Source organism: Ranitomeya variabilis, chromosome 4 (genome assembly GCF_051348905.1).
Source record: "Ranitomeya variabilis isolate aRanVar5 chromosome 4, aRanVar5.hap1, whole genome shotgun sequence".
In the NCBI taxonomy this organism is placed as follows: Eukaryota; Metazoa; Chordata; class Amphibia; order Anura; family Dendrobatidae; genus Ranitomeya; species Ranitomeya variabilis.
In genome coordinates, this window is record NC_135235.1 from 596,994,959 (window position 1) to 597,015,575 (window position 20,617).

At 43.0% G+C, this 20,617-nt stretch overlaps 1 protein-coding gene across 1 annotated transcript in view; it reads left to right on the forward strand.

Moving 5' to 3' along the window:
* ATP9A (ATPase phospholipid transporting 9A (putative)) overlaps window positions 1–20,617 on the forward strand; it is a 125,527-nt gene that overhangs the window by 736 nt on the left and 104,174 nt on the right. The gene's annotated exons all lie outside the window — the stretch shown is intronic.

Below are 20,617 nucleotides of genomic sequence, written 5' to 3' on the forward strand. Positions count from 1 at the left end.
GCTCACAATATTAATTCCCTATCAGATATCATTGGAGTGTGGGAAGAAAGCCGATGCAACCCACAGGCCGGGTTCACGCATCCATGTTTCGTGGTCTGACTACGGACCGACCGCAGGTCTCCTGACTGGAAACCGACAGCCTCATATGCATATGATTGTGTCGAGTTCTGGTCCGGAGACCCACAGATGATCTGTACTCGGACCACGAAACACGGATGCGTGAATCCGGCCAAACATAGAGACAACATGTAAAATTAAGGTCTACTGGCACTACTGAGGGGATGTGCACCACAACGCAGCTTTTAGGCTACGTCTCACGATGAGTTTTTGCTGCGTATTTTTGAAAAAAATGCAAGTAACTCATTTTACTTAATGGGGGCAGAAAATCTGCAAAATCAAACACTCACCAAAAACTCATCGCCTTAGAGGCTGATGCACCTGCCGAGTTTTCCAAGCCAAAGACGCTTCAGGAAAACGCCATCTGCATTTTCCTAAAGTTTCTCCGTTTGCGTTTTTCCTGATGTTTATGGGGCGGCTCAGCCACCGGCGTCATTTTTTTTTTTTTTTCCATTCAAACAGCTAGCGGTTTCCAAGTGGAGGATGCCCAAAGAACGAACATGCTGCTACTTGTAACCGCTTCCAGGCTTTCGAAGCCTGAAACGGTTAAAAGAAGCGTCAAAAGTCAGCACATGCGCACAGCAAGTCGTCTTAACATTGCTGTGCATTATGATCATTCTTTGTAATTTTTTTTCAGCGTTATTCATGCAGGTTCCTGGCAAAATCCGCCTGAAAAATATCCTTATGGTAGGGTCACACAACCGTTTTCTCTCCATCAGAGAAAAACAGTTCAATTATTCTGATCAGAGTTTGATCAGAGGGGAATCAGTTTTTCTTAGATGTGGAAAGATAAAAAAAAGTTTCTCCACCTTCTCTATTCTGTGAGTCCATGAAAACGGAACCACGCTCTGATGTCATCCGAGCGTGGTCCGATTTTTTTTCACAGACCTATAGACTTGTATTGCCGAATCTGATATGACACCCGAATCAAAATCGGACATGTGCACAGTCCCATAGAATATCATGGGTACGAGTTCTATTCATAAAAACTACAGTTATCTGGGATAACTGGTCGTGTGCACAAGCCCCTATAGTGCTAACCACTGAGCCATAAATACACTCTCTATAGTGCTAACCACTGAGCCATAAATACACTCTATCATTAAAATGATTACACAGTATCTTACACAATGATTATATACATGGAAGGTGCTATCACCTGGGTCATTTGAGTGCTCAGTCTGGTTAATTTGCAAGACAAAACATATCTGAATATTCTGTTTCCGCTCACCTGGGATACGAGGAGGGCTGCTGATACCACGTCCACCAATATCTGCCAGGAGGTATGTCCCTGCTGAGACCGAAATGAGCGGAGCCAGAACAGCCCTTACCCCTTAGGCTGGAGTCATACACAACGTATAAAAATATGATCCGTTCCGTTTTTTACGGACCAAATACGCAGAAATGTTCCCTGAATAGTGAACTGCGTATTTTGCGCATGTAAACCTCCGTATGGCGAGATTTTCTCGCCGGCTTGCAAAATGGACATATATATTTATAGCAGAAAAGCCGGTAATTTTTGGCGATTTTTTTGCGCAATACGCTGACAAACGCAGCATGCTGCGATTTCCTCAGCCCTTAAAATACGGACAAGAAATATACGGCAGATAGGAGCTGCCCCATAGAGAAACATTGGTCCGTGTGCAATGCGTAGTTTTTGCGCCTCTCACTCATCCCGTATTCCTCTCTAGTGTGACCTCGGCCCTACATAGCTCTCCGCCAAACTCTTTTTCTTTCTCGGTCGACAGTTCTTTTTCTTGTCACTGCCCTCCACACATTCACCTGCGTGCTCGATTCACCAAAGCATAAATCTGTTATTAAAGGGGTTATCCAGAACAAACCGCTAAGTCTGCAGACTTTTGAATCCCCCCAGAGGCTGCACCCACTGCCCGGGTCTGAAAAAGGCGAATCCTCTCCGCACACAGTGCATGCTATGGGGGATTCCTAAGTCTGCAGTCACTGTCATCTGAATGAGCCCCAGTGCACAGGTCCCTCTGGTATTTGGCCGTTCATGTTTGCGAGGCCGTCGGCAGTGTCTGAGTATGGCCATCTTAACTATCTAGACATAGGCTCTATGGCCGCACATATAATCTCTAGAGAACAGTTTTCTTTTACAGGTTTTGTAAGATTTGATCACTGCGTCATCTGTTGTGTGTTTAGGGCGTGCGTACGGCTCACCGCTTATTTAGTAACAAAGGTGTGTCTAGTGCCAACACCGCAAAGATGGAAACTTCCTCAACGCCTTATTGCATCCATTGCTGTTTATTATCTCATCTGACATCGTTTTAGGCCACGTTCCCACGATGAGTTTTTGGTGTTGCAGAATTTTTTTTACCTATTAGGTTACTTACATTTTTCACTGCGTTTTTGAGTTTGTTTTATTTTCATGCCTTTTTTTACTCAGCTTTTTTTTTCTTTTTTTGGTATGTCATACCGTAAATAAAGCTGATAAAGTCGTGTGTGCATTATATGCATTTTTACTGAGTTTTTGCTGGGGACAATCCACACACAATACTCACCATACCACAAGAGAAATTGACATGTTGCGGATTTGAAACACGCGTCGCAGGTCAGATTACACTGCACTAAAAAGAAGCACAGTGGGCAGGAGACTTCTATAAATTCATCAACAATTATGCCCCATAGTTAGATGGGTAAAATTTAGAAATCAGTAAAATCGATTTGTACCAGTAAGCAGGAAGCTAGGAGGCCGGGGAATGGTGCATTCCTGAAAATAGAAGATGTGATAGCCCTTTAAAGAAGCGCTCCTTCCATCAAAATTATCCTCTTAATATATTGCAGTCATCATATTATATAGCACTGTGTACTTACAATTGCTCATTTTGCCTTTCCACCCAGCTAATTCTTCTCTTTTCCATTAGATCTATGACTTCATGTGATTAATAACTGACTAGCTGAATCCTTCTAAGCTCTATGTAGAAACAGGAAGCAAATTTTCTCTGCACAAGTCCTGAGTCAGTGTAATAGTCAATGGCAGGGGGAGGAGGGAACATCTGGGTCAGGAGTTGAAGAGGGAGATGATAAATGCAGGGAAAAGAGACTTCCTGTTTCTGCAGAGTAGAGAAATGGCAAAATTAGCTGGGTAGAACGGCAAAATGAGCAATTGTGAGTACACAGTGCTGCATAATATGATGATTGCAGTATATTAAGAGGATAAAAACTTTGATGGAAGAAGTGCTTCTTTAAGCATAAGGGTAGCTGTACGCGAAGCAGGTTTGTGGGAGAAAAAGCAGTGGAATAGAATAACATTGTAGATGATATTGTAGGTGTCCTAAATTGCAGACACAGCTAGCAAGTCACAAGCAATTTGAGAACAAAAATCCAGGAAGTTAGGATTATTGTCACCAGTTGTGTTGTGGTCGTGTTCCACAATGCAACCACATTGACAATTATTTGATGCGTTGTGACGATGCGACTTTATTATTCGGTTTTCCTTATATAGCGCGATCATATTTTGCAGCGCTTTACAGACAATATCGTCACTGTCCCCATCGGGACTCACAATCTATCATATGTCTACGGCGTGTGGGATGAAATCAGAATACGTAAAGGAAAACACACAGCCATGGGAACAACATACACGCTCAGTGCAGGTGTCCTTGATGAAATTTGAAACCAGGACTCCCAACACTACAAAGCAACTGTGCTAACCACTGAGCCACCCAGCTGTCCATAATATTGCACTTCAAGTCATTTAAGTGACTATGTAACCTTTTGTTAGCCTTATTCTCAAATCGTACATAATTAATTGTCTTTTTGCTACTCAGCATAGCTATCATAAAGTTTTGTAACCATTACATATTCTTTAAATAAATAGAAGAAATCATAAAATGTTGTTCTCTTTCTAATATAGTTTGTGCTTCAGTTACTTTCTATTGTCAAAATCCCTGCTTGGTCTTAAGGAAATGTTCTTGTTTACGGTACTTCCTTCTCTGAATCAGTCCTGACATAAACCTTCTCAGAGCTGAGGGTTTGTTACATTGTCCCCAAACTAGATTTGCAACACATGTCTCTATCGTGTCCCTATAGTTTTACTTTTCCTTTACATTGTATCATTGTACATTGTATCTTCCAGAAGTCCAAGCTTCAGCGCTCAGCTATTTCCAGAAGTCACTAGACAATGAATATATCAATTGTGCACCACTTTATTCTAATAAGAAACTTCAGAGCCCTGTTCTTGGGATTGGCGGGGTTCCAGATTTAGGACCCCCTGTGATCCTTAGAAAGTTAACACCTATAACTTGTTTATAGCAAATGTATTAGAAAATATTGTGTTATCTGTCTTTATTGAAACAACTAGATTCAGGATGTAGTTGATTTGGATCCTGAACATAAAGTCGATACATTGCTATAGAGCAAAGGTGGCCCCCAGGGGACCACAATGCTTAGGCTGTCAAACCCCATTTTCCTGGCCACCAATTTTTTAATTCTTCTTTAGGCTGCGAGCATGCACAGCACTTACTATTGAATTCTGTGGGGCATGCAACACTGGATTATGTCGTGTCGCTGGTTAGTGCCAGTGTCGGGTCGTTTTTGTGAACAGAGTTTGTTCTCTGCGCGCCTGTTCCACTCTTTTGATGCAAGCAGCAGTCACAGTGTCTCCTATGAGTATACAGCAATCTTAATATCTCTTATGTGATGTATGTACCGCAGTTCTTGTATTTTCTATGGTGTATACACAGCAGTCTGTATCTCCTATATGATGTATATACAGCTGTCTTGGTTTATCATAAGTGATGTATGTATACTAGCCCGGTGTATCTTATGTGGTGTATATACAGCAGTCTGTGTCTCCTATGAGTTTAAGCACTCACAATGTCAGTTATGTGATGTATATACCGCAGTCGGTGTCTCCTATATGATGGATGCAAAGCAGTCTGTGTCTCCTATATGATGTATATATATCAGTCTCAGTGTCGCCTATGAGATGTATATACAGCAGTCTCAGTGTATCCTAAGTGATGTATGTTTGTATACTAGCCCCTGTGTATCCAATGTGATGTATGTACAGCAGCCTCAGTGTCTCTTATATGATATACACAGCAGTCTCAGTGTCTCTTATATGAATATATGTACAACAGTCTGTGTCTCTTATGAGTATACAGCAGTCTCAGTGTCTCCTAAGTGATGTATATAGAGCAGTCTCATTGTCTCTAATGTGATGTATAGGGTTGAGCGACTTTGACCTTTTTAGGGTCGAGTCATGTTTTGCGAAACCCGACTTTTTGAAAAGTCGAGTCGGGCGAAATCGGCCGATTACTGCGAAAAGTCGAGGATCGGCCGGAACACGAACCCCTATGCACGTTTTTTTTTTTTTTTTTTTTTTTTTTTTTTTTTTTTCTCTCTCTCTCTCTCTCTCTCTCTCTCTCTCTCTCTCTCTCTCTCTCTCTCTCTCTCTCTCTCTCTCTCTCTCTCTCTCTCTCTCTCTCTCTCTCTCGTCGACTTATGAAAATGAGCGATCCGTTTCGCTCAACCCTAGTGATGTATACAACAGTCTCAGTGTATCCTATGTGATGTATATACTGCGTGAGTTTTATAAACATACTGTGAGCAGTGATGAATTTCCCAATTGTGAGGAGACCTGCAGTGTAAAATATCAGTGTTTGGAACAACTTACTGCTGCGAGTTCTTAACAAAATTTACCATAGCAAAGAGTCGCCTGCACTCCAGACCAACGCAAATCTGGAAAAGCAGTAACAAGTTAAACACAACCCCCTAATGTAATACGCCTCACCAAAGAGAAGCAATATCAGCCACCACACTAGAGCTGAGTTAATTAAATGTTTGACAAAATATAGCAGGATCATTTTTGGGTTAATAATTTTGTACGGCCCCCGAATGATTGCACGTTGCTGAAAAAAGGATCCTTACCCCTGCTATAGAGATATCGCAATCCATACTCGTGTGTATGGGTCCTCAGCCACGTACCCTTTTTATCCACACGGACACAGATTTGGAGGGGAGGCTGGCTGTCCTTTTTTGACAGATTGTTTATCGAGTCTTACTGGCAATGCTTCATGGAAAATAAGTATTCAAATTGGTGCGCTCACAGAAGGAAAGAAATGTATCTAGCCGAGAGAGGGGCTTTTACTCCAAAACAGTTGTCTGCAGGTGAGTGTCTGTCTTGGATTCAGCGTCGGACTGGAGCACCTTGGGCCCACCAGAGAAAACCATTCTTGGGGCCCACTATGTAGCTACATAGAAATAGATACAAGACCACCAATTGTGCGGTAAAAAGCGCTATTATCAGGGTATAATATAAGGTAGTTCACGTCTTAATTATGTAGCAAGGGTTGGGGTAGCCCCCTCATAAAATATAATGCGGTCCCCTCTCATACAATATAATGCAGCACTCCACAAAATATAATGCAACCCCCTCAGGTATGACGCAGTCCCCACCATAGAATATAATGTAGCACCCCCATAGGGTATAATGCAGCCCCCTCACATAGTATAATGCAACCCACCACAGAATATAATATAGTCCCCTGAGAGAATGCAGTTCGACCACAGAATATTATGCAGCCCCCCCATAGAGTATACTGTAGCCCCCTCATATAGTATGATGTAGCCCCCATAATATAATGTAGTCCCCTGAGAGAATAATGCAGCCCCACCACAGAATATAATGCAGCCCCCCATAGAGTATACTGTAACCTCTCATATAGTATGATGTAGCCCCCCATAATATAATGTAGTACCCTGAGTATAATGCAGTCCCCCCACAGAATATAATGTAGCCCCCCAGGGCCGTATTTAGAGTTTCTGCTGCCCTAGACACTTTTAGTGCTGCCTCCCCTTTGGTGAGTATGACACTATCGGCAGTGACTTTGGCAAGAATCGCTGATGTGAAAGTCGCCTTTTGCAGCAGATCCGGCAGTTTTTCTGCCTCTGCCACGTAACGGATCACTTACAGCAACACTGCGTTCGGCCTCATTCATTCCCTATGGGATTTGCGGCACTTGCCATGATCTGGCAAATGTGGTACCATACCCCCCAACTTTTGAAGAAGGGAAGGAGGTATAAAGTTTGGCAAATTTTAGGCCACACCTCTGGCCACACCCATTTCACAACTAGTCACACCCATATCCACGTCCCAACCACAGCCATTTAGCACTGCTAATCACACTGTTTTATATACAATAATTATAAACAAAAAAAATATGGCCACACAGTGCTCCATACTGTATAATGGCCACACATGATACTCAGTACTGTATAACTGCCACCACACATGATGCTCCATACTGTATAATGGCCACACACAGTTCTCCATACTGTATAATGGCCACACATGATGCTCAATACTGTATAATGCCCACACATGATGCTCCATAATGTATAATGGCCACACATGATGCTCAATACTGTATAATGGCCACACAGTGCTCCATACTGTATAATGGCCACACATAGTGCTCCATACTGTATATCGGCCACACACAGTTCTCCATACTGTATAATGATCCCACATGATGCTTAATACTGTATAATGGCCACAAATGATGCTCCATACTGTATAATGTCCATTGGCCACACATGATGCTCCATACTGTATAACGGCCACACATGATGCTCAATACTGTATAATGGCCACACACAGTTCTCCATACTGTATAGTGATGCTCAATACTGTATAATGACCCCCCCTCCTGTATGCATGGCTCATCTCCCTCCCATCCCATATGCATGGCTCATATCCCTCCCCTGTATGCATGGCTCATATCCCCCCCGTATGCATGGCTTATCTCTCCACCCCCCCGCTCCCGCTCCTGCTCCCATCTTGCATGGCACGCCGGCTTATGTCCTCCTTCATCCCCCCCGTCTCCCCGTCCCTCATACTCACCTGTCCCACACCGCGCGGCCGTGCCGACATCCCTCTGGCTCTGTCCCGACTCCCGGCGCAGCACCTTCTTCCTGCGTGAGCGGTCACGTGATACCACTCATTAAGGTCATGAATATGCACATATTCATGACCTTAATGAGCGGTACCACGTGACCACTCATTCAGGACGAGCTGCAGACGCCGAGACCAGGCATCGCTGGAGCAGGGTATCATCTTCAAGGAGGGTGGGTGGGAGGCGGCGGCCGGGGGGGGGGCCCTGGAGCAGTGGGGGCCCTAGGCAGCTGCTGGCCAGTATGCCAGCAGGTGTCAGTGCCTGGGCCCACCAGAGAATCCTCCGGTTCTCCGGTGGGCAGTCCGAGCCTGCTTGGATTATGTCCATGTTGTAAGACATTGGCTTATAGGTCAGCTACCTCCAATAGGTGGAATTTCTGATAGATTTCTTTCTTTCTGGAAGAGAGTTCATTTGCATTGTCTGAGAAAAAATGAATAAATCTCATTACAGTAATAAGATTGGAAGCTTCATTCTAGTTTTGTCACTGTTTCTCATCTAAGTAGGCAACTAGAGTCATAGAATCATAGAATGGTAGAGTTGGAAGGGACTTCCGGGGGTCATCTGGTCCAACCCCTGGCATGAGAGTGGTTAAAAAATTTCTTCTGCTATCTCCTTCAGTACTCTGGGGTGTAGTTCATCTGGACCTGGAGACTTGAATTCATTTATGTTCGCTATGTATTTCCTCACTATCTTTCTGTTTATTCATATCCTGGATTCTTCTATTCTTTTAATAGGACAATACTGTAAAGGTACCTTCACACGAAACGACTTTGTAACGATATCGCTAGCGATCCGTGACGTTGCAGCATCCTCGCTAGCAATATCGTTTAGTTTGACACGCAGCAGCGATCAGGATCCTGCTGTGATGTCGCTGGTCGCTGAATAAAGTCCAGAACTTTATTTGGTCGTCCGATCGCCGTGTATCGTTGTGTTTGAAAGCAAAAGCAACGATACCAGCGATATTTTACACTGGTAACCAGGGTAAACATCGGGTTACTAAGCGCAGGGCCGCGCTTAGTAACCCGATGTTTACCCTGGTTACCAGCGTAAAAGTAAAAAAAACAAACAGTACATGCTCACCTGCGCGTCCTCCAGCGTCTGCTTCCTGACACTGACTGAGCCCGGCCCTAAAGTGAAAGTGAAAGCACAGCGGTGACGTCACCGCTGTGCTGTTAGGGCCGGAGCTCAGTCAGTGTCAGGAAGCAGACGCTGGGGGACGCGCAGGTGAGTATGTACTGTTTGTTTTTTTTACTTTTACGCTGGTAACCAGGGTAAACATCGGGTTACTAAGCGCGGCCCTGCGCTTAGCAACCCGATGTTTACCCTGGTTACCCGGGGACCTCGGCATCGTTGGTCGCTGGAGAGCGGTCTGTGTGACAGCTCCCCAGCGATCAAACAGCGACGCTGCAGCGATCGGCATCGTTGTCGCTATCGCTGCAGCGTCGCTTCGTGTGAAGGTACCTTTAATCAACAATCACAAATATACAACTTCAGGCAGGAAAATATTGAAAGGCACCTGAAGGGAAGGCAAATATGTACACTAGATATCAACCTCAAAGCTCTCTTTGGAAAAAAATACATGACAGTAAACATAGTTTAGGTGGGATACAGTGGTATAGATGTAGGGACCGTGTAGGTTACCGGGCTCCTGCTTGTGAGAAACTCATTGTCTTCTTAAGGCCACTTTCACATGTCCAACATTCACTATCCGAGTACAGAACTCTATCTCTGGACCAGCCACTGGTCTTCTGACCTGAAATCAACGACTTCATATATGCTTTGGCGACTGTTGAGTTCAGGTCAGAAGACCCGTGGCTAGTCCAGAAATCAAAATCTATCCTTGAACCATGAATGTGAGATGTATGAAGCCGACCTAGCAGAACATTAAAAAAAAATGTGGAGGAACAATGGATAAGATTAATCAAGATCGTCACTGTTCACGTCGTTCATTGTTGTTTGTCAGAGGTCCTTTGCCAGCCTGGATTGGGTGAGATGAACTGATAACCAGGTCATGTATACCAATATTTGAGAATCAATCTGTTACCTTGTACTTTTTACTTGGCATGTACTGTATCACTGCTGTAATTAACAATATCTATGCACTTTTAATAATAATTTTTGTGGCAAAAAAATATATTCAATACCTATGAGCACTGAGCACCTTATTAATAGGTGGAGATATTACTTTAAATTTATATCTGTATGAGGACTGATGAGCTCTTGTGCACTAAATTTGGCTTAGGATGTATTCACTAAAGTGTATTTGAGAGTATCCTTCTAAAGGTTCTATGTATTATTTATTTTCCCCATTTTTGCTCACTTATACTGGTACCAGCAACATATATTTACAGTATGTATCATAATTAATACATACAGAACTTTGAGCAAATAGGCTATAAAAGGTGTATACATAGAACCTTGTAGGCACTAACTGTACCCACCTCAGGGTCTATCTAAATAGAAACATTGTTTAAGGCTATTTGCTCTGCTATTGATTTTAGTCCTAACCAATAATTAGAGTAATCATCCCTGTGTTGTCAGGTCCATTTATATGTATATTGAATGCAATTTATGTTCTTAAAAAATTGTTTAAAAAAAATTGTTATTTTTTAAACTACTTGGCAGATGCTTCCATCTGTTTGTTGGTTTAGTGGTATTTTGGAAGTGCCATCTATAGCTAGGTCAATTCCTTTGGGTTGTGCCCTATATGTAAAGGTTTTCCATGTCGATGGTACTGACATAGGCAGCCAATCCTCTATATTGGCAGCTTTTTGACCTGCAAGTGTGTGAAGCGAGTCTGCTTTTTTTGCATCATTTTATTAGTCTGGTGAAAGCAGTCTTGCTTTTGAACCATTTTAGGTTGTGTTGTTTCTTTTTAATGAATCTAATTAATGTTATGTTTTAATCCCTATCTATTAGGGTATGTGTCCACGTTCAGGATTACATCCGGATTAGCTGCGGATTGAATGCTGTGTGCAACCGCAGCGTTCAACCCGCAGCGTCCAGATGTTACAGCATAGTGAAGTGGATTTTATGAAATCCCGTCTCCACTATGCATGCGAACAGCAGCAGCATGTCTGTTTACCTTGCGGCAACACTCCCTCTCCGCAAGGTAAATCACAGGGCCCTATGAATGGGGTGCGGAGATTCCGGATGTGTGCAGTGAACACATCCGGAATCACCGCGCGTACAAAATGGGGCGGCGCTTTGGGTGGAGCAGGTTTTCCACTCCGTCCAAAGCGCCATCATTACGGCCCGTGGACACGCACCCATACTCTTGCCGAATTGACATAAGAAAAATATTGCAGATCTACATTGCACCATAATGTAATATTGGGCAGAGTGCTATTCGATAAAACATTGGATAGCACCCAGCCATGTTATATGCCAATGTGAGCGAACCATAAAGTGGAGAGTCTGCACTTTATCCCCATATTGATTATATAACTGTATCTTGAATATGGTTTGGTAAACAGCTAAATGCCAAAACCTGTGTCACTGTCCAAATATTTCTGGACCTAACTGTAAAACCTAATCATTGTATGAATGAAAAGTTATACAATTTCCCAATCATTTTTAAAATGCTAGTTTGCACCCCAGTATGCTCTCAGCTGACCGCACTATCCAGTCTAGACAATGCTCTGTGAGCAAAAAACACATGAGCCGATTCCTCATTTGTGTTTTTTTTGTTTTAAAGTGAATTTTCTATTTTGACTTTTGTGGCATTATGTTGCAGGGTTCTTCAAAATAGAGGAGGCGTGTAAATTAATTTTGCGCAAATTCAAATCTGCTTTTTATTTCTTTTGCCCAATTTGCATCTTTTTAGAATAAACGGTCACACAATCTTTCAAAATGTTGCACATTAGGCTTCAACGGTGCAACTAGGGTACCGGAATAAAGTTGCATGAAGATTTTATAACATTTCGAGAAGTCACAAATGATGGAAGTAGGCTAGAACACTCGGATAACAAAAACCATGCTGGAAATAAAAAGACAAATCCAAGTACCGTAAAATTCACTTAAAAAGGCACAAAATTAAATAATAAGACGCAAATAAAAAAAATGAAAATCAATAGAACCATTTTTACTCCAGGTAAAAAAAAAAAAAAAAGCATAAAAGCAATGATGAACTAGGGCCAAAGTCTGTTAAAAAGTTGTTAAGCTATTTACTTACCGGTATATAGTGATTAAAGGAGTATTCCCACCTAGTGCCATATCCACATCAAAGGCTATAAGTGTCCAAAATGAAAATTCCCCTTTAGGCTTTAATTACATATAACCAAATAAATGTTTGTACGAAGAGTGTTTCTCATATGACTTGTTTTAAGTTCTCATCATTTCCTGTGTCGCATCTGAACCATGAAGCAGTTAGAAGAGGTGACATAAGACAGATCATGTGCACACCGTTCATGTTATGGGGCACTTTTGCAGTGCTTTCTAAGATAGATACCCTGTACCTGGGGTCTCAAACTCTACAGGATAAGTGGGCCATTGTTAAAATAAAATAAAATTTGACTGGATGCATTATTTGCGGGACTAGACAAGATTTTTAGTGATGGCAGTTTTTTTTTATACGACTTTTTAATCACTTTTTATTCCATATTTTGTGTCAGTAAAATAAAAAAAAATACATTTTTGGCTTGTTTTTTTATTTATTTATTTTCAATGGTGTTCATCATATGGTTTATGGTATAATTTCATAGCTTGGGTTGATACAGATCCGACGAAGACGAACGTGTGCTTTTTTTGTTCACTTTAGTTTTTATATAAAACGACGTTTTTAGTAACATAATATTTTTCCATTATTTTTTCATACTTTGTTTTGAAAGTTTATTTTTACTTTTTTTCCGTTCCGTTTGGCCCCATACAATAATATTGTCTTAAAATTAATCCCATACAGTAATTCAGTCTCCTTTCTTGTAATAATGGCCCTAATCCTTCTGCTCTTCACATACACATTAAAAACTATTCTTCTTGCCTGCTCCCGCTCCTTTGGCGTAAAGCTCTTCTCCATCCACAGCCGGGGCAATGGGGGCTGGCGCATGGCATTGACTTCATGTGCCGCCCACAAGGAGCACGCCAATGTCAGCTGCCAGTCTGATAGGCTGGTGGCTGATATAAGTATTGCGGTGCACAGGGCTGTGGAGTCAGAGTTAATTTTGGTGGGGTTGGTGTAAAATGGACCGACTCCTAAAATATATAATAAATTAGTTTCAGTAGTTAAGTGCAAGATATGCTGTAAATGTTTTCATAAGAATTTGGCAAAGTTATGAAATGTCCTATAAATGTCTGTGCTATTCCTGATTTAAGGATCTTGGTTTTTAGTTGAGATGAATCTGGGCTGCAGGACTGTGGAGTCGGAGTGGAGATTAATCTGTGCTGCACTTATGTACGTGCTCAGTAGTGAGGCAGTGCTGTGGAGTCGGAGTGGAGATTAATCTGTGCTGCACTTTATGTACGCGCTTAGGCTACTTTTACATTAGCGTCGTGCACTGCATGTCGCAATGCGACGTTGCGGCGCACCGACGCATACTGTGGAAGCGCCGCACAACGGGGCAGCGGATGCTGTTTTTCAACGCATCCGCTGCCCCATTGTGAGGTGCGGGGAGGCGGGGGCGGAGTTCCGGCCACGCATGCGCGGTCGGAAAAGACGGTCTCGACGCACCTAAAAACGTTACATGCAACGTTTTTTGGTGGCGACGGACCGATGCAACCGTCGCACGACGGTTGCGACGTGTGGCAAAGCGTCGCACTGCGTCGCTAATGCAAGTCAATGGAGAAAAAACGCATCCTGCAAGCACTTTTGCAGGATGCGTTTTTTCTACAAAACGACCCATAGCGACGTGCAGTGCACGACGCTAGTGTGAAAGTAGCCTTAGTAGTGAGGCAGTGCTGTGGAGTCGGAGTGGAGATGAATCTGTGCAGCACTTTATGTACGTGCTCAGTAGTGAGGCAGTGCTGTGGAGTCGGTGTGGAGATGAATCTGTGCTGCACTTCATGTACGTGCTCAGTAGTGAGGCATTGCTGTGGAGTCGGAGTGGAGATGAATCTGTGCAGCACTTTATGTACGTGCTCAGTAGTGAGGCAGTGCTGTGGAGTCGGTGTGGAGATGAATCTGTGCTGCACTTTATGTATGTGCTCAGTAGTGAGGCAGTGCTGTGGAGTCGGAGTGGAGATGAATCTGTGCAGCACTTTATGTACGTGCTCAGTAGTGAGGCAGTGCTGTGGAGTCGGAGTGGAGATGAATCTGTGCAGCACTTTATGTACGTGCTCAGTAGTGAGGCAGTGCTGTGGAGTCGGTGTGGAGATGAATCTGTGCTGCACTTTATGTCCATGCTCAGTAGTGAGGCAGTGCTGTGGAGTCGGTGTGGAGATGAATCTGTGCAGCACTTCATGTACGTGCTCAGTAGTGAGGCATTGCTGTGGAGTCGGTGTGGAGATGAATCCGTGCTGCATGTTATGTACGTGCTCGGTAGTGAGGCAGTGCTGTGGAGTCGGAGTGGAGATGAATCTGTGCTGCACTTTATGTATGTGCTCAGTAGTGAGGCAGTGCTGTGGAGTCGGAGTGGAGATGAATCTGTGCTGCACGTTATATACATGAAGCAGGGAAGTTGAGTCAGGGTATGTGCACACATTCAGGATTTCTTGCAGAAATTTCCTGACAAAAACTGGACATTTCTGCCAGAAATCCGCATTCGTTTTTTTTGCGTTTTTTTTTTTTTTGCGGTTTTTATGCGTTTTTTCCCAATGCATGAAATAGCGGGAAAAAATGTAAAAAATCCGCAAAATTAATGAACATGCTGCTTTTTTTTACCGTGATGCGTTTTTTCCTCGGAAAAAAACGCATCATGTGCACAAATATTGCTCAATGCATTCTAAATGATAGGATGCATATGTATGCGTTTTTTATGCGTTTTTATCACGAAAAAAGCGAATAAATCTGATTGTGTGCACATAGCCTCAGAGGTTTGGCTTTGTGACTCCACAGTCCTGCCCCATGCAGGGATCCGATGGCTCTCTGCGCCGCAATACATTTCAATTGAATGTGAATCCAAGGATGCACATTCAGCTGAAAAAAAGTGGTTCATGCGGAATTTCGGTCTGGGAAAAAAAAAATGGTAATCTGAATTGGATAACATTTTTCTGAGTGCTGTCAGCTTATTTCATAAAAAAGTAGCCTCTGCCCCAGCTCAGCTGCTTCTCTTGTTAGAGCCTTTAACAAGCCGCCGTTATTGGTCCTTGTGGACTTCCCTTCACATTTGCTGGTTGCTGAGTCTCTGTTGACTTCATTTATGTGAAAGGACGACTCAGCTGGTTTCCTAAATCTGAGTGATGTCATCTAATTGTCTCCTGCGATGACTCTCGCAGGGAACTGGTTGATGTCATCTAAGGAATGCGCTGGAGAATGTAGAAGCCAGAGAAAGCAATCATTAACTATGGGAGGGACAACTGACTGTATGGTACAGAAACATTTCTTCAATCAGGAATTTTAAGGGGAAGTACCGTCAAATGTAAATACATTTTTACATTTTAATGAAGGTCCCAAGCCCCCTGGAGGTTGTGCAGTGGTGACGACACCGTGGGAGTCCTGCCACTCCATTAACCCAAGTACAATACAAAACATTGTACTTGTGTGTTTTTAGTTAGTCTAATAAGCTATTCACAAACTTTTCCTCATTGCAGTGATCAGTGAGTATGTGTGGGGCTCCCCTGGTACACACACATTTAGTACCTATCATAGGGGATGAACCTAACTTCTTAAAGAGGACACATCAATGAAATTACCCTTATTGACATCATCAGGCCATGACATCATCATATGCAGAGGACTCATATGCAGAGGACCCATCCGCCAGGGTCCATGATAGCCCCTCCATCTTGATAATGTTATCAGCTATGACTTCCCCCAAGGCAATAGTCATCTTCCAACTATATTCTAGAATCTAAAAGGGGATTTAGAAGAAAGTTGGGGTGGACAATTACTCCAGCAGATATTAGCATAAGGGTACCGTCACACAGTACCATTTTAATCGCTACGACGGCACGATCCGTGACGTCGCAGCGATCGTATGAATATCGCTCCAGCGTCGTAGACTGCGGTCACACTTTGCAATCACGGCGCTGGAGCGATGCCGAAGTCCCCGGGTAACCAGGGTAAACATCGGGTTACTAAGCGTAGGGCCGCGCTTAGTAACCCGATGTTTACCCTGGTTACCACCGTAAACGTAAAAAAAACAAACAGTACATACTCACATTCCGGTGTCTGTCCCCGGCGTTCTGCTTCTCTGCACTGTGTAAGCACAGCGGCCGGAAAGCAGAGCGGTGACGTCAGACGTCACCGCTGTGCTCGCTTTCCGGCTGGCCGGCGCTCACACTGCAGAGAAGCTGAGACGCCGGAGGACAGACACCGGAATGTGAGTATGTACTGTTTGTTTTTTTTACGTTTACGCTGGTAACCAGGGTAAACATCGGGTTACTAAGCGCGGCCCTGCGCTTAGTTACCCGATGTTTACCCTGGTTACAAGCGAACACATCGCTGGATCGCTGTCACACACAACGATCCAGCGATGTCAGCGGGTGATCAAGCGACGAAAGAAAGTTCCAAACGATCTGCTACGACGTACGATTCTCAGCGTGATGTCTGATCGCTGCTGCGTGTCAGACACTGCGATATCGTAACGATATCGCTGGAACGTCACGAATCGTGCCGTCGTAGCGATCAAAATGGTACTGTGTGACGGTACCCTTAGCGAGCATACCAGTGTTTATCTAGGACAGGAATAGTGAATGAAATGGTTTAACAGTGATCGTTACATTTTAACATCGAACGCAATGCGCTGCGTTCACACTGACCTAATCAGATAATTTACATGGCCCCCTGACTGCGCCCATAGCTGGACCTTTTTAAGACTTGAATTTACTCTCCTCCTTTTTGTGTAATGGCTGAATAAGTGAACAATCTCAGTTAACATTGCACCATTTTCTATTTTTTTTGCTCACCTAAACGATTTGATGCACGATGAACTAAAGTTTTTGGACATATTGTACAGTTGCTCATCCCACATAATAATCATGAATGTTACCGTTACAATCTGAATGATTATCGGCCAGTGTAAAAGCCTCTTTAGAGTTGACAGTCACTTTAGGATTATGCACATATTTTATAGGGCAGAATAAATCCGCACTACTAAAAGTGACCGGGAAAAAAAAGAAAATCAGCAAAGCATTGCTGAGATTAATTTTAGAATAGTCACTAATTAAAGCAAAATATCAGAAAAAATAACTCGGGTGTAAACATGCAAATGTCATGATCATGTCGCTCTATTGCTCCAAGTAAAGGAGGTCTTCACTTTATAACTGTAATAATGGGGAAAAATGTCACATTGCTCTGTTCTGTGTGGTATCCTGACACGTTCGACAGGAATGACTGGTTCATGGCTGTTCTTTGCAGTAAAACTGGTGTTTTGTAACCTGAATACGGAAACTGCAATATAGCAGGAGCCAGGGCGATGTCCTTCTCACAAGATCCTTGGAATGGAGACCCTGCTAATTCTCAGAATAAGACATTATCTACTAAAATCTGTAGGGGAGGAGATCCCATCAGGAGAAAGCATGGAAACGTTTATCAAATGAAAAAAAAAACCCTCTTAATATTCTCTGCTTTTTTATAAAGTATGCTTTTTTAATATGCTCTATTTTGATACCAACCAAAATTAGTTTAAAGAGTAAACTTGTATTTATGTTTTTATATAGTTTTCTCCTCGGAAAATTATGAAGCTTTCAAATCACTGTGAGGGGGGTTTGTCTTCATTCATGTAAAAAATTACGTGCAAGTGGGGCTTCTAAACCTCTGCTTATCCCCAGTCTATTTTCCTGCCTTTAGCTGCATTGATATCCGAACATACTTACTTGGAGTACAGATGATGGCAGTGATGAGTCAGCAACAGTGTCTTCCTAAGGACACAGTCAGACGGCCCTATAAATCGCACTGCAGTGCCCACATTGATCGCGGCTATGCTGACCCGAGTGTGACAGCAGCATAGAACTATATGAAGCTGTCACACATGGGTCAGGAGTCAGGAGATTGTTCTGATAAGTACAACACTTAGCAGAGGACACAGGTGCTGACCCATCACTGCCATCATCTGTCCTCCAAATGAGTACATTCTGATATCGGTGCAACCAAATAGACTGAGGAACAGCCGGGGTTTGGAAGCCACTTACATGCAATCTATGTACAGGAATGAAGACAAATCCTACAGTAAAGTATTTTACAAAAATTCACAACTTTCCATGCTGTATAAAGTGATTTAAAAAAATGAAAGTTTAGTTACTATTTAAAAATTGCTAGTGGTATACAATTTCTCTACGTACGACATTTGCCTCCAAGCTCCTAGAGCCTCAGTCAGACTTTAGCTCCATAGGCTTTCATTTTAGTCTATAGGGTTGTTCACATGTCAGAATTTGACAGGTGCATAAGTATGGGCACCTCACCAGAAAAGTGACATTAATATTTAGTAGATCCTCCTTTTGCAAAAATAACAGCCTCTAGTCGCTTCCTGTAGCTTTTAATGAGTTCCTGGATCCTGTATGAAGGTATTTTTGACCATTCCTCTTTACAAAACAATTCCAGTTCAGTTAAGTTTGATGGTTGCCAAGCATGGACAGCCCTCTTCAAATGATCCCACAGATGTTCAATGATATTCAGGTCTGTGGACTGGGATGGCCATTCCAGAACAGTGTAATTGTTCCTCTGCATGAATGCCTGAGTAGATTTGGAGCGGTGTTTTGGATCATTGTCTTGCTGAAAGATCCATCCCCTGCGTAACTTCAACTTTGTCACTGATTCATGAACATTATTGTCAAGAATCTGCTGATACTGAGAGGAATCCATGCGTCCCTCAACTTTAACAAGATTCCCAGTGCCGGCATTGGCCACACAGCCCCAAAGCATGATGGAACCTCCACCAAATTTTACTGTGGGTAGCAAGTGTTTTTCTTGGAATGCTGTGTTTTTTTGCCCCCATGCATAACGCCTTTTTGTATGACCAAACAACTCAATCTTGGTTTCATCAGTCCACAGGACCTTCTCCCAAAAAGAAATTGGCTTCTCCAAATGTGCTTTTGCATACTTCAGCCGACTCTGTGGCGTGCTTGCAGAAACGGCATCTTTCGCATCACTCTCCCATACAGCTTCTCCTTGTGCAAAGTGCGTTGTATAGTTGACCGATGCACAGTGACACCATCTGCAGCAAGTTGATGCTGCAGCTCTCTGGAGGTGGTCTGAGGATTGTCCTTGACTGATCTCACCATTCTTCTTCTCTGCCTTTCTGATGTTTTTCTTGGCCTGCCACTTCTGGCCTTAACAAGAACTGTACCTGTGTTCTTCCATTTCCTTACTATGTTCCTCACAGTGGAAATTGACAGGTTAAATCTCTGAGACAGCTTTTTGTATCCTTCCCCTGAACAACTATGTTGAATAATCTTTGTTTTCAGATCATTTGACAGTTGTTTTGAGGAGCCCATGATGCCACTCTTCAGAGGAGATTCAAACAGGAGAACAACTTGCAAGTGGCCACTTTAAGTGGCTTTTCTCATGATTGCATATACCTGGCTGTTGTGAATTTGGATTCTGGGCTCCCCCGGTGGCCGCTTGTGGAATTGGACTTGTCATCCTCTTTCCTGTTTCACCTGATTCCATCAGTAGTGGGTGTCGCTATTTAAGCTCATTTCTCTGGTGGTTTCTTGCCGGTCAACAATGTTATCTGATGCCTCTCAGTGCTTGTTCCTGCTTCTAGACAACTACTAGATAAGTTGGACTTTTGTCCATGTTTTGTTTTGCCTATTTGTTCCAGTTCACAGCTGAAGTTTTGTTACTGTGTCTGGAAAGCTCTCGTTGATCAGGGATTGCTACTCTGGCGTTATGAGTTAATGCCAGAGTTTAAGGTAATCTCTGGATGGTGTTTTGTTAGTGTTTTTCTGCTGACCATGAAAGTATACTATCTGTCTTCTGCTATCTAGTAAGCGGACCTCAAATTTGCTAAGACTATTTTCCTGCTGCGTTTGTTGTTTCATCTGAACTCACCGTCATTATATGTGGGGGGCTACTGTCTTCTTTGGAATATTTCTCTAGAGGTGAGCCAGGTCTTATATTTCCCTCTGCTAGCTATTTAGGTCTTAGGCCAGAGCTGGGCATCTAGCGATAAATAGGAAATGCTACCTGGCTATTTCTAGTTGCGCGGCAGGCTTAGTTCATGGTCAGTATAGTTCCATCTTCCGAGAGCTTGTCCCTCTATAGGCTTGCTATGATCTCTGCCTGCAGAGATCATGACAGTTTGACCGGCCAATAAAGTGTTAAAGACCCAGGTTGAGAAAGGAGAGTTATAAGTAGTCTGCTGGAATTTTTTTTTTTTTTTTTTCCTCCAGTCTGCCTTGCTGCAGTCTTTTTTCTCTCTCTCCTCCTAATCTCTGTATGCTCTGTGTGCACCTGACAATAATGGATCTCCAGAGTGTAACTGCGGGTTTGAATAATCTCATCACGAAAGTACAAAATTTACAAGATTTTGTGGTACATGCTCCGG